The sequence below is a fragment of the Phyllobates terribilis genome, unplaced genomic scaffold, assembly GCF_046119375.1.
Source record: "Phyllobates terribilis strain yellow unplaced genomic scaffold, ASM4611937v1 Scaffold_9__5_contigs__length_417890890, whole genome shotgun sequence".
In the NCBI taxonomy this organism is placed as follows: Eukaryota; Metazoa; Chordata; class Amphibia; order Anura; family Dendrobatidae; genus Phyllobates; species Phyllobates terribilis.
In genome coordinates, this window is record NW_027362769.1 from 30,156,503 (window position 1) to 30,169,499 (window position 12,997).

The 12,997-nt window shown below is 46.7% G+C and overlaps 1 long non-coding RNA gene across 1 annotated transcript; it reads left to right on the top strand.

The window, feature by feature from the left end:
- The first annotated feature begins 11,730 nt into the window (after positions 1-11,730).
- On the top strand, positions 11,731-12,272 carry LOC141160811 (uncharacterized). Its single transcript, XR_012250529.1, has 3 exons — positions 11,731-11,832; positions 11,907-12,014; positions 12,134-12,272. It is a non-coding gene; the product is annotated as an uncharacterized lncRNA (long non-coding RNA).
- Positions 12,273-12,997: the final 725 nt, after the last annotated feature.

The following is a 12,997-nucleotide window of genomic DNA, read 5'->3' on the forward strand; positions in this document are numbered from 1 at the left end:
TTGACTCGCCCGAAGTCTAACGGGTGTTTACTAAACACTCTCTCATACTCTTGAACCACCCGATAGACTCCTTGTTTCTGATGTGAGGGAGTGGAGTCAGTACCCAGATGTAGTTGCTGACACCAGTCCTCCATGTCTTTCTTAGAGCCGTTACCTTCCTCCGGGTGAGATGGAGGCAAGGGTTCCACAGATTGTATAGAATTTTGATTAGTGGTATATAATTTGGCTAGCGTGGCATACCGGGGCAGGTACACTTCCCTCTCCCCGATATTTATTATGCGAACGGGCACCCTCCCATGGCGTACATTGACCACCCCCCGTGCTGTCAAAATGGTGGGCCTACTGTCTGAGTAAACTGGTTCTACCATTGCCTGGTAATCTCTACCTCTCAGACCAATAGCTGCCCGGCACCAAATCATCATTTCACTTTTTGGGGGCATGGCAATAGGAAAAGGGTCACACATTCTTACGCTACCAATCTCACCGCCGGAGAGTTCCACTTGTTGCCGTTGCATCAGTGCCCGGATCTCTTTCTGGAGCACCCGCTGCTCGCCGGAGCTGGCGTTCTTGGCAACCTGCTGTAAAAGGAAAATCACCTCTGCAAGACAATTTTCAATTACGTTAGTTCCTAGAGTTATTTTTGGGTGACTCTCATGTTTATCAATATCTACAATGATCAGTCCCTGTGCGGCCAGTTCGACTCTACCGATTTTGAGGGTCACCTCTTTAAATCCGATCTGTGGCACGGGCTGGCCATTGCTGGCGATGATACTCAAGTCGTCGTCAGGGTAGCGGGTAATATCCGAGTCATTCCAGTACTGCTTGAAGAGCCCGTACGGGATGGTGGTGACCTGTGACCCGGTATCCAGTAGGGCACTCATGGGAATGCCATCCAGTACCACAGGCAAGACTGGACGTCCTCCCACATATCTGTCGCGCCAGTTCGATGGGCCTGGTGATCTTTTTCCTGGGGGTTGGCCCTCTACCCCAGGTTGTGCCCGTTTAAAGAACAGTACCTTTCCATATGTCCGGGTTGATTGCAGCGGCGGCAGATGGGTCGTCCGTCCTCGCTGTATCGGTCACTGGGTCTTCCTCTGGCCGGTGGGGTCCTCCTTGGTCGACGCCACGGGATGTCCTTCGGTCTGGATGCCAGCTGGATCTTCCCTGGGGTGGAAACCTGTAAAGACTGCACAGTTCGGGTTAGCGCAGCAACGCTCTTAACTAGCTCTTGGACCTGATGGTGTAGGTCTGGAGCCGGGTCATTGTCCAAAGCCTGCGCATGAGCTCCCACAGGCCCTGTCGACAAGGGCGCCGCCTCCTGGTGGTAAGTGATAGCTGGGCGCCTGTGGGTCACAACGCCACCCGGTGCTGGTTCTCGGAGCACCCGGATAGCTCTATCCTTGAACTGTGCAAAGTCCAGATGGGGATCCTGTAAGGCCATTGCCCGCAACTGGGTTCGGTGGGCATTGCAATATAAACCCTCTATAAATTGTTCAGTCAACAGCCTGTCCTCGTTTCCCACCCCATCAGGGTCGGTCTGCTTTATGGCCCTCAGGGCCTCTTGTAGGTTTAGTGCATAGTCCCTTATACTCTCATGCGCTCGCTGCTTGCACCCGTAGAATCTAAGCTTGATCTCGGCTGAGGTGCGGGTATCGAAGGTGTCCCTCAGCCGGGTTAGTATCTCTGCGACAGTCCTCCTCCCAGGTGGCCAAGATTTTACTTCTCTTTTGGCTGCCCCGGTTAGTTGGGCCACCAGGATGCTCACTTTTTGCTCTTCTGTGAGGGGGTACACCTGGAAGAGGCTATCCAGCTTTTCTCTAAAGTCATGCAGGGTATGTGACTCCCCTGAGTACTGGGGTAGCCAAGCTGCTCCCGGGATATAGGGCATGGTGAAGGGCATAACTGCAGCAGCGGTAGCGCTGGCGGGGGTTGAGGCAGTGAAGCTCTCCTCCGTATCCGACATCTTCCTCCCCCCTAGTGGACCGTGGCCTACCTTGCGATGATCCTCTTCCGTAGGCCGCGGCTCCGCAGTGGATCGTCAGGGTTGAGGACCTTCCGTCGCGCTCCTGTGACGTCGGCGTCTGCTGGGCTCCTTCCAGGACCTTACGCAACGTCCGGACGTGAGGCGGGGCTTCAGTTCTCGCGCGCTTTCGGAGTCCACGCCCCTCTTCTTCCCGCGCGGCGTCCTCAAGATGGCGTCCAATGGCGGGAAAACTCCACGGATGGCGGGAAGAAGGTCGAAGATGGCGCCGGATGGCGGGAAAACTTCGCGGATGACGGGAAGAAGGTAGAAGATGGCGCCGGATGGCGGGAAACCTCCACGGATAGCGGGAATCTTCACCACTGGTAAGTTTGAACAGTCTTTGCTTTTCAGGCACGCAGTACCCGGTGGTTGCGGGCACGAAATCCTGCCGACTACGCCAAAGTTGACGCGCCCCTGGGCCTGTGTCGCGCTGCGCTGCGCATGCGGGAGCTTACCCGGAGCCGGATCTGTGGAGGGTTGTAGTCTCGTGGCGGTGACCCGGTCCGTGCCCAGGGAGTCAAACTAGACGGCAGTCCATTAGTAGTAAATGGTTGATGACTACGCCACCCGTTGAGTGCAGCCAGGGGGCTGCTGCTGCAGGGCAGACCGCTGAGGCCGATGGTGGGATTGTGCAGCGTGATAGTATAACCCCCAACGGGAGGGGTATGGCCTCAGGGCAGCCGACGTGGATGATGGGGGTAGCAGGAACCACTCAGAGACGGTACGGTGTAGTTCAGGGTCTTTACTGGTAACAACAAAAGACCCTCCCGGAGTACTTGCTAGCGGATGGGGCCTGGTCAGTCCTTGAGCAGATGGGATCTCCCCTGGCCAGGCGTAGTTGTAGGCCTCCCAAACTGACTGTACTCTTCTGGCTACCTTGCTAGGAGCTGATGTAAGTAGCCCACGTCCCTGAGTGTACCGTGTGGTGCTCACCCGTATGGCCGGTGACTCGGGGCCTTCTAATGGCTTCCGCTCCACGATGGCGGTGCTGGTCCCACGCGTGTGACCGTGCCTTCGGGCTTCTGGGCCAGAGGACCTGAAATCCCCTGCCTGACGGATTCTGCTGCTGGGCAGGAATTAGTCCCCACAGCCTCGGACTCCGGGTCCGGTAAAAAGTCTTCTTAGTCAGGGCGAACTCTGCAGCTGCCAGCCCCTGACTCCTTGTAACTGCTGTTTCTTCCTATGCTGTCTCTACTTCTTCTCTTCTTCTACTCACTCACCCTGCCTCAGCCCCAGGTTTATATAGGGGAAGTTCTTCCCCTCCCAAGACTGGGCAGGAGGTGTGGCATGCACAGGATCACTGACTAAAGGACCTCCCACCTGCTCTCAGACATAACATTACGTTACTGTGGCAACCAGACCCCTGGGGTGTCACATTTGACTATATACTGCATATATATTTGTCTGTTTCATATGTGATTTTAAGAATGTGTTCAAATATGTATGTGTATGTATCTGTGTATATGTTTGTGTATGTCTGTGTATTGTTTGTGTGTATATCTGTGTACCATGTGCATGTCTGTGTAAAGTGTGCGTGCGCATGTCTACATACTGTGTGTATGTGTGTGTGTGCGCGCGTGTCTGCGTACTGTGTGCATGTCTGTATTGTTTGTGTGTGTGTGTGCATGTTTGCATGTGTGAAGGATGACAGGCCTTAGACCTGTTTTGTATATCTATATTTCTTCACCGTATCTGTGCATCATGAATTGTGGTATGCGCTAAAGGGGCCCACTGAGACTCTTTTGCCCGGGGCCCACGAAAACCTGGAGCCGGCCCTGCTCTCATGTTTGTGTGTACTGTGTATAGGAAAATCATAGTAGCTAGTCTGCACCCACTAGCTCAGAGATAACTGAAAATTATTGATAGTGCATGCTGGAGTGCTGAATGAAAATTATTGATAGTGCATGCTGGAGTGCTGAAAAATTCTAGATACAAGTCATATAATGGCCAGAGATAGTGCTATTACTCATGTATACACCCACAAAAGCTTATTCTGAACAGTCACCTGAAACAACAGGTACATGTCTATGTTCTTCCTATTACACCTATCTAGCCTGTAGTGTGGACTGTCAACATGTCCGGAGAGAACTTTGGGACTGCACAAGTTCGGGATCTGACGTTATATTTGACAATGTTACTGTCTGTAATGTGGTTGCTCAAGAGCCGGGGCAGACACCAAATTGCCCCACTTTGCAATTAATGGGGAGTTGTGGTATCGGGTGACCAAAATGAGGGGTGGTGAGGTAGTGGAGCAGTTGTTAGTTCCAGGACCCTATCGGCAGAGAGTTTTAGACATGGTTCATTCACATGTTTTGGGAGGACATCTGGGGGTCGAGAAAACTCAGGAGAGGATAATGCAAAGTTTCTATTGGCCTGGATGTTACCTGGAGATCCTAGATTATTGTAGGCCTGCCAGATAACTGCTCCCTCTTCACACTTCTGCAGTCCCCTAATCCCGTTACCTGTGATATAGGTCCCATTTGAGAGAATTGCCATGAACCCTAGTGGGTAACCTAGCTAAATCTGCACGGGGACATCAATACATTCTTGTGGTCATGGACTATGCGACCCAGTACCCAGAAGCGGTCCCACTAAGGAACTCCTTGGCCAAACGTATAGCCCGGGAGCTTGTCCATATTTTTGCCAGGACAGGCCTGCCAAAGGAGATATTGACAGACTAGGGAACCCCCTTCATGAGAAAAGTAATGAAGGAGCTGTGTAAGGTTCTCCAGACTGCTCAGGTGCGAACCTCAGTTTCATATGGCCTAGTGGAATGCTTTAATAAAACCTTAAAGGCGATGCTCCAGAAGGTCGTGGAGAAGGATGGTCGAGACTGGGAATACCTTCTTCCATTCCTGCTTTTCTCCATCAGGGAAGTTCCTCAAGCCGCTTCTGGCTTCTCCCCGTTCAAGCCTCCATGTGGTTACACCACACCAAAACATCATAGAGCATGTCGCCCAGATGTAGGAGAAAATGGCAAAAGTGATGCCTATTGTGAAGACACATCTCCTCCAGACATAGGAGACACAGATAAGGGTGTATAACCGATCAGCAAGACTGAGGCAATTCCAGCCTGGGGACCGCATTCTGGTGCTTATTCCCACAGTCGAGAGCAAGTTCCTGGCCAAGTGGCAAGGCTCATATGAGGTGGAGGAGAAACTCAGCGAAGTTAATTACAAAGTCCACCAGCCAGCCCAAAGAAAGTTGCACTAGGTTTAACGTGAACTTACTCAAACAGTGGCGAGATTGGGAAACGCTAGGAGCTCCTTGCCTGGGAGCCATTCCCGAAGCCAAAGTGGAGGATGTCACGATAGCGGGGACTCTATCGCCGGCCCAGAAGCAACAGTGATAAGAACTGCTGTAGCAGAACCGTGACCTTTCTTGGAGTTGCTGGGGCTTATGCAGGTGGTGGAGCATGACTTGCTGACAGAACCGCATATAACGGTGAACCTTAAGCCCTATGGGATTCCTGATGCACGCCATATGGTGATCTCAGCTTAGTTGAAGAGAATGTTAGACCTGGGCATGATTGAGAAGCCCAAGAGTGGATGGTTGAGTCCTATTGTTCTTGTGCCAAAGCCTGATGGAGAGTGGAGATTTTGCAATGACTACCGCAGGCAGAATGAAGTATCCAAGTGTGACGCATACCCGATGCTCCGGGTGGATGAACTCATTGAAAGGCTTGGATCTGCAAGGTACATTACCACCCTCAACCTAACGAAGGGCTACTGGCAGATCCTCATGTCCCAGAGGGCCAAGGAGAAGATGATCTTCTCGACCCCTAATGGGTATTTTCAGTACAATAGAATGCCTTTCGGGCTGCATGGGGCCCCAGCCACCTTCCAGAGGGCCATGGATCGGATCCTAGCCCCACATAAGAAGTATGCCGCAGCTTACCTCGATGACATTGTGTTCTTTAGTCCAAACTGGGGTAGCCATCTACCAAAGGTACAGGCGATTCTGAATGCTTTGAGGAAGGCGGGTTTACAATATAGCCAAAAAAAGGGGCATTGGGAAGGAAGAAGCCATGTACTTAGGCTACATCATCGGGAGAGGCAAAATCAAGTCGCAAGTAAACAAGGATGAGGCAATCCAAAAGTGGCCGCAACCGTTCTCCAAGAAGCAGGTGAGAATGTTTCTTGGAATTGTGGGATATTACTGGCGGTTTATCTCAAATTTTGCCATGATGGCCGCACCACTGACAGATCTTCTGAAAGGCACCAAATCAACGAAGGCCAAATGAACTGCTGAAATGAAGATGGCATTCCAAGAGCTGAAGCTGGCACTATGTAAGCAACCGGTCCTGGTCACACCGGACTTTTATAAAGAGTTTGTGGTCCAGACAGATGTTCAGAAGGCCGGAAATTTAAACTAGTGTCAGACCATGTCCCTCTGAGGTGGTTAAGGGAAAAGAAGTGTAAGAATGCTCAGGTGACTAGGTGGTTCCTAGGTCTCCAGGACTTTAGTTTTCATGTGGGGCATAGACCCCGGAAGTTGCATGGTAATGCAGATGCCCTCTCTAGAACCTGTTTGGTGTCTGAAAATGCCAAAACCCCCGGCTTTGGGCAGAGGGGGGGGGGAATATGTGACAGGATCAATGGCGATGTATGTGAGGGGAGATATGTGTCACAGAGGTTGCTATCTTCCGTCCTGTGAAACCCAGAGGCTTTTCTCCAGAATTTTAGGTGCGGAAGAGGTTAATCAGCCATTTTGGGTTGGGTTTTTTGTGAGTAGGTGTGAGATGGGCGGGACTCCGGCTCACCATATCTCCACCTCAAGGCTGTGGCTGAAGAAGATAAGTCTCCAGCATTGTGCTTTTTTTTCGGTTATGTGTTTGGAAACCAGGAAGTCTCCTGTGTGGAACTTCAGCTCAGGAGGAAACCTGAGTGGGTGAATGCCGCATGCTTATGGACTGTGCTTTAATTTATCTTTTGTTTTGGCGTTATGCCAGCAAGGGCATGCTTATTTTGTTTTAAAATAATATATTTGTTTAAAATAAACCAGCAGATGAAAATGGTCCTGTGTCTACTTCTGGAAGGTGCCGAGTGATTCAATCTACCACAATATATACATATATATATATATATATATATATATACATACACACACACACACACACACACGGGAAAATAAGCATTTGATACACTGACTATTTTGCAAGTTTTCCCACCTACAAAGAATGGAGAGGTCTATAATTCTTATCGTAGGTACACTTCAACTGTGAGAGATAGAATCTTATAAAAATCCAGAAAATCACATTGTATGATTTTTACATAATTAATGTGCATTTTATTGCATGAAATAAGAAAAACAGAACTTAATATTTAGTACAGAAAACTCTGTTTGCAATTACAGAGGTCAGACATTTCCTGAAGTTCTGGACCAAGTTTGCACACACTGCAGCATGGATTTTGTCCCACTCCTCCATACAGATTTTCTCCAGATCTTTCAGGTATCAGGGCTATAACGAGGCAACATTGAGTTTCAGCTCCCTCCAAAGATTTTCTGTTGGGTTCAGGACTGGAGACGGGCTAGGCCACTCCAGGACCTTAAAATGCTTCTTACAGAGCCATTCCTTCGTTCCCCTGGCTATGTGTTTCGGGTCATTGTCATTGCCACGATCAATCTTCAATGCTCTTACTGAGGGAAAGGGGCTGTTGGCCAAAATCTTGCGATACATGATCCCATCCAACCTCCCTGCAATATGGTGCAGTTGTTCTGTCCCCTTTGCAGAAAAGCACCCACAAAGTATGATGTTTCCCCCACCTTGATTCACGGTTGGGAAGGTGTTCTTGGGGTTGTACTCATCCTTCTTCTTCCTCCAAACATGGCGAGTGGAGTTGATACCAAAAAGTTTTCTCATCTGACCACATGACCTTCTAACATGCCTCCTCTGGGTCATCCAGATAGTCATTGGCCATCTTCAAATTTGCCTTGACATGTTCTGGCGTGAGCAGGGGGACCTTCCATAACATGCAGGATTTTAATCCATGATGGCGTAGTGTGTTACTAACGGTAATGTTTGAGACTGTGGTCCTAGCTCTCTTCAGGTCATTGTCCTCCCGTGTAGTTCTTGGCTGATTCCTGACCTTTCTCAGAATCATCCTTAACCCACAAAGTGAGATTTTGAATGGAGCTCCAGAACGAGGAATATTGACAGTCATTTTGTGTTTCTACCATTTTATAATAATTGTGCCAACAGTTGTTGCCTTTTCACCAAGCTGCTTGCCTATTATACTGTAGCCCATCCCAGCCTTGTGCAGCCTTGAAGTGTACCTACAATAAAAATTACAGTCATCTCCCATTCTTTGTAGGTGGGAAAACTTGCAAAATCGGCAGTGTATCAAATACTTATTTCCCCCACTGTATACATTCTGATATTTTTCCAGGACTGAGATAAAGAGAGAAGGCAGACAATTTTTCCAAAACCTTGACAGTATGCCCACTGAGGAACATTACAGTCAACCTCTCTTCAGCATGAAATGGCTTCTAATGGGGAACAAAAGATCAAGCCCAGCGAATGAAATAAGGAAGCTTAAAGCACACCTGTCAGCAGCTTTGTGCTCACTAAACTACATACACTGTCAGGTGGGCGACATTACACTGATTAAAATGATATCTTGGTTGATGGAATACGTCCTGTGGTTCTTGTGTAATCGTTACTTTCAGTTTGGAGATAATGATATGCTTCTGCTTCAGGGCGGCCTGTGGGGTGGGTTCTATCTGGCGCTCTGCTTACATATTTATCTCTATGCTCTTATGACAGCTCACTGTGCCTTCACTGACCTGCCTCCTATTTTACCTAGCTCCGCACTACTAGATGCATTATGTAAAATAGGAGGCAAGTCAATTAATTGCTATCATTGTTTCTCTTCAATGGGCAATAGTACAGATCATCTTATTCATTTTTATTTAAAACACTTTTAAAAGAACATGAACAATCAAAAACAAGAATAAACTGTACATGCTTTGCAATTATTTTGAAACATGGCTTTATCAGTAAAAGTGCTCCTTATTTTACTTCCTGTGACATATTAAAGCACTAAAATAATTAAACTATGTAATATTGAGATACAATTAAACAGGTTTTTTTTCATTATGTGGTGAAATGTTGTTTCCCAAGCTAAAATGAAAGACTGTACAACATACATTTTATTTAAAAAAAAAAATTCTTTGCAGAAAACATGTCTATTGACATTTGGAAGCATTTATCAAAAGATTCAAACCCCTTCAAAATTATTATAATTTTCCAGTACAAACAGCCATCTATTACATAATAGTGATTTAATATATAGGTGTCATTGATATGTTTTCATCATTTGGATCTTGTGAAATTTTAGCCCATCAATAAATATTTTAACTTTGCTTTCTGGTAAGAAGTCAGAAAAAATGGAGCTTTTTATTGTTTACCAATCAATAGCATTCTCAATGCCTAATAAACTACCCATTAGTTTTGAAAAAAAATGAACGACTGCTTTTGTTTTCAATCCTCAAATATGACTTGACAAGATTGTGCCAATTTTCTCTTGACATCTGTTACATCTGTAATAGTATTTGCATTCTCTTGTTAGACAAATCAAGAACACTGTAACATTTTGGAGAATTAAAGTAATATTTACCAAGTTCCCCGCCTCAGAGATACATTGTGATTAGTGATGAGCAAGCATGCTCGTCACTCGAGATTTACGAGCATGCTCGGGTGTTTCCCGAGTATCTTCAGCGTACCCAGGTGTTATGTTTTAGCCGCGCTGTGCTCATAATTTGCGACTGACAGCTTTAATACATGTGAGGAATACTTGTTTCTTACATGTATTTCTTACATGTATTCTCATATGTATTAAAGCTGTCAAACAGTCGAAAATCAACACACAACTCGACTATAACATAACACCAGAGCATGCTGAAGATACTCGGCGAGCACCCTCGCCGAAATGGTTAGCAGAACATACTCGCTTATCACTAACTGTGATCTTTTATTGGTTTGGCTCCTCAGCAATTATCAAGAGCCATCCCAGGAACCTGTACAGAGAATGTTGTTTTTCACCTTTGTGAGTTCCTTGGCAGCTCAGGACAACCACTGCTCAGCACTTGAACAGGAGTCAAGCTGAAGAAGTCACCCACATGTAGACCCCCCCCATTCATCTCTATTAAACAGCAAAAGCATTATAATTTGGTGGTGAGGTGTTTGCCTTAAAAGAGGTTTTCTGAGCCATATAAAAAATTAGTGAGGGAGTCAAATATGCAGAATCCTAAGGCTGTGTGCCCACGTAGCGTTTTTCAAGCATTTATGCTGCGGAATTTCCGCAGCGGAAACGATTGTGAAACACTAGGTAATCCGCACCCCATGGTCCCCAAGGGGATTCCGCATGTTCTATGCACATGCTGCGGATTTTTCCGCAGCGTTTATGCTGCGTACAAAAATCCGCAGCATGTCATTTAATTTTGCGGAAGCGCAGCGGAACTCCCGCCATTGACTTGCATTGAGACGCACAGAAACCGCGACTGTACATTTTTACAAGCGGCTTCTATGCGTCTCTATGTCCGGATGGTACCCAGTTCTGGAGGAGAGGAGACTCTCCTCCAGACCTGGGTACCATAGAACCTGTAAAAAAAGAATAAAATAACAAATAAAGTTTATACTCACCTGTCCGGCGTCTTCTCTCTGAATGCCGGCATCGCTTGAGGACCTGCGGTGACGTCATAGTCATGTGACCGCAGGCCCTTCACCGATCTGTCTCGCGATATGCCGGCATCCAGGAATCAGACAGGAACGAGCGCTGCAGCCACGCCGGGGCCTCGGGGGTGAGTATAGCTTTATTTGTTTTAATTTTTACGGTTCACACTGTATAAATCCATGCTGTTTGCATGGATTTATACAGTGTGACCTAGTTGTCAAGCACTTTCCAAGTGATGCTATCGCCTGGAAAGTGCTTGTCAATCTGCATGCAGAAACGCATGTGAACCCGCATGTGGATCCGCATGTATTCTGCTGGAAAAACGCATGCACAATCTGCATGCGTTTTTTTCTGCCAGGGAGATGCAGAAATGCATAGCCTAAGGCTGTGTGCCCACGTAGCATTTTTCAAGCGTATATGCTGCGGAATTTCCGCAGCGTAAACGCTTGAAAAACGCCTGTATATCCGCACCCCATGTTCCCCAATGGGATTCCGCAAGTTCTATGCACATGCTGCAGATTTTTCCGCAGCGTTTATGCCGCGTTCAAAAATCCGCAGCATGTCATTTAATTTTGCGTTTCCGCAAGCGGAATTGCCTTTGTCCAATGCATAAAAAACGCAAGGCAATTCCGCATGTGGAAAACGCGTGATAAACGCGCGAAAAATGCGCGATAAACGCGTGTGGAATTCCGCATGCGTTTTTCCGGGAGAGGACTTGCATTTATGCAGCAGAAATTTTCTGCTTCATAAATGCAACGTGGGCACATAGCCTAAGGCTATGTGCCCACGATGCAGAAATGAAGCAGAAAATTTCTGCAACATTTCTGCATGTCCCTTCCCAGAAAAACGCATGCGTTTTTTGGTCGCGTTTTTGACGCGTTTTTGTATGCGGATTTTACATGCGTTTTTGTAAGCTTATTTCATGCGTTTTTGAGCACAAATAAAGTTATTGAAAAAAAAAAAAAAAAAAAAGGGAAATCCTGATGTCATTTCCTAGTTCAACCCCTCTTCACCATTTTGTTTTATGCAAAAGACAGTATGCCACAGGAATTGCAGCCCCTGCGGGTCAGCAGACCATGCCTAAACCTTCTGCTAATGACTTGCATAAATCTCCTGCACTACAACGTTGAGCAGGTAATATAAACTATGTTTTTTTGGGGTACATTATTTTTATGTAGTGTGTGTACTAACCTATTATTGTTCTATAGGAGCTTTTAAGGAGGAGAAAACGACAAAAAAAAAATTTGGGTGCACCCTATCTTGCAGGAGCGGACGGACAAGGGCCACTTTAATGTTCTCTACCAGGATTTAAGGAGGTAAGATATATGTGAAGAAAGTATAATGTCACCCGTGTATGCTGTTTTTTTAAGGTTTTGTTTGTATACTATGTTACAAAATTATCTTTTAATAATTTTTTTTTCTCTGTTTACTATAGTTTTCCTGATAAATTTAAACAGTTCTGCCGTCTGAACATTATTGCATTTGATCGGCTGCTGAGCCTTATGTCTCCTGACCTGGACTTCCAAGACACTGTAATGCGAAGGGCCATCTCTGCTGAGGAAAGGCTGCTCATCACCTTGTGGTAAGTTGAATGTTGATTTATATGTACCTGGTTTTGTTCGCCACCCTGCGGTGATGGCTGGTGTACCTGGTTTTGTTAGCCACCCTGCGGTGATGGCTGGTGTACCTGGTTTTGTTCGCCACCCTGCGGTGATGGCTGGTGTACCTGGTTTTGTTAGCCACCCTGTGGTGATGGCTCCACTGTGTCTGTCTTTGTGTACATATTTTTGGCTTGACCATGAGATCACCATGCACAGAGATCAGATTGAAAAGGTCACTGATGTGTTAACTCTAGAGCAAACATCGTAGGCAAACACAGACACAAAGTCAAAACACAATATAAATTGATATGTGTGAACTCAAGAGAAAACAAAAGATGACCAAAAAAGATTGAAAATGTGGAGCCCCCCCCCCCCAAAAAAAAAAACAAAACGCGCCCATTGCTGGAATAGTATTTTGTAATAAAGACCTTAATTTTTTAAAAGATTAATCAATAATGGATAATTACTGTTGGCTTGTATTTCTTTTTATGGCTTTTCTAATGTTCTATTTTTCCTTTTCAGATTTTTGGCCACAGGAGAGAGCTATACATCACTGCACCTCCAATTTAGGGTTGGTAAATCCACCATTTCCAGAATTGTGAGGTGCACATGTAGCGTCATCTGGCAGAAGTTGCAGCCCATCGTGATGCCTTCTCCAACCGAGGAGACTTGGCTGCAGGTCGCAGCAGGCTTTCAAA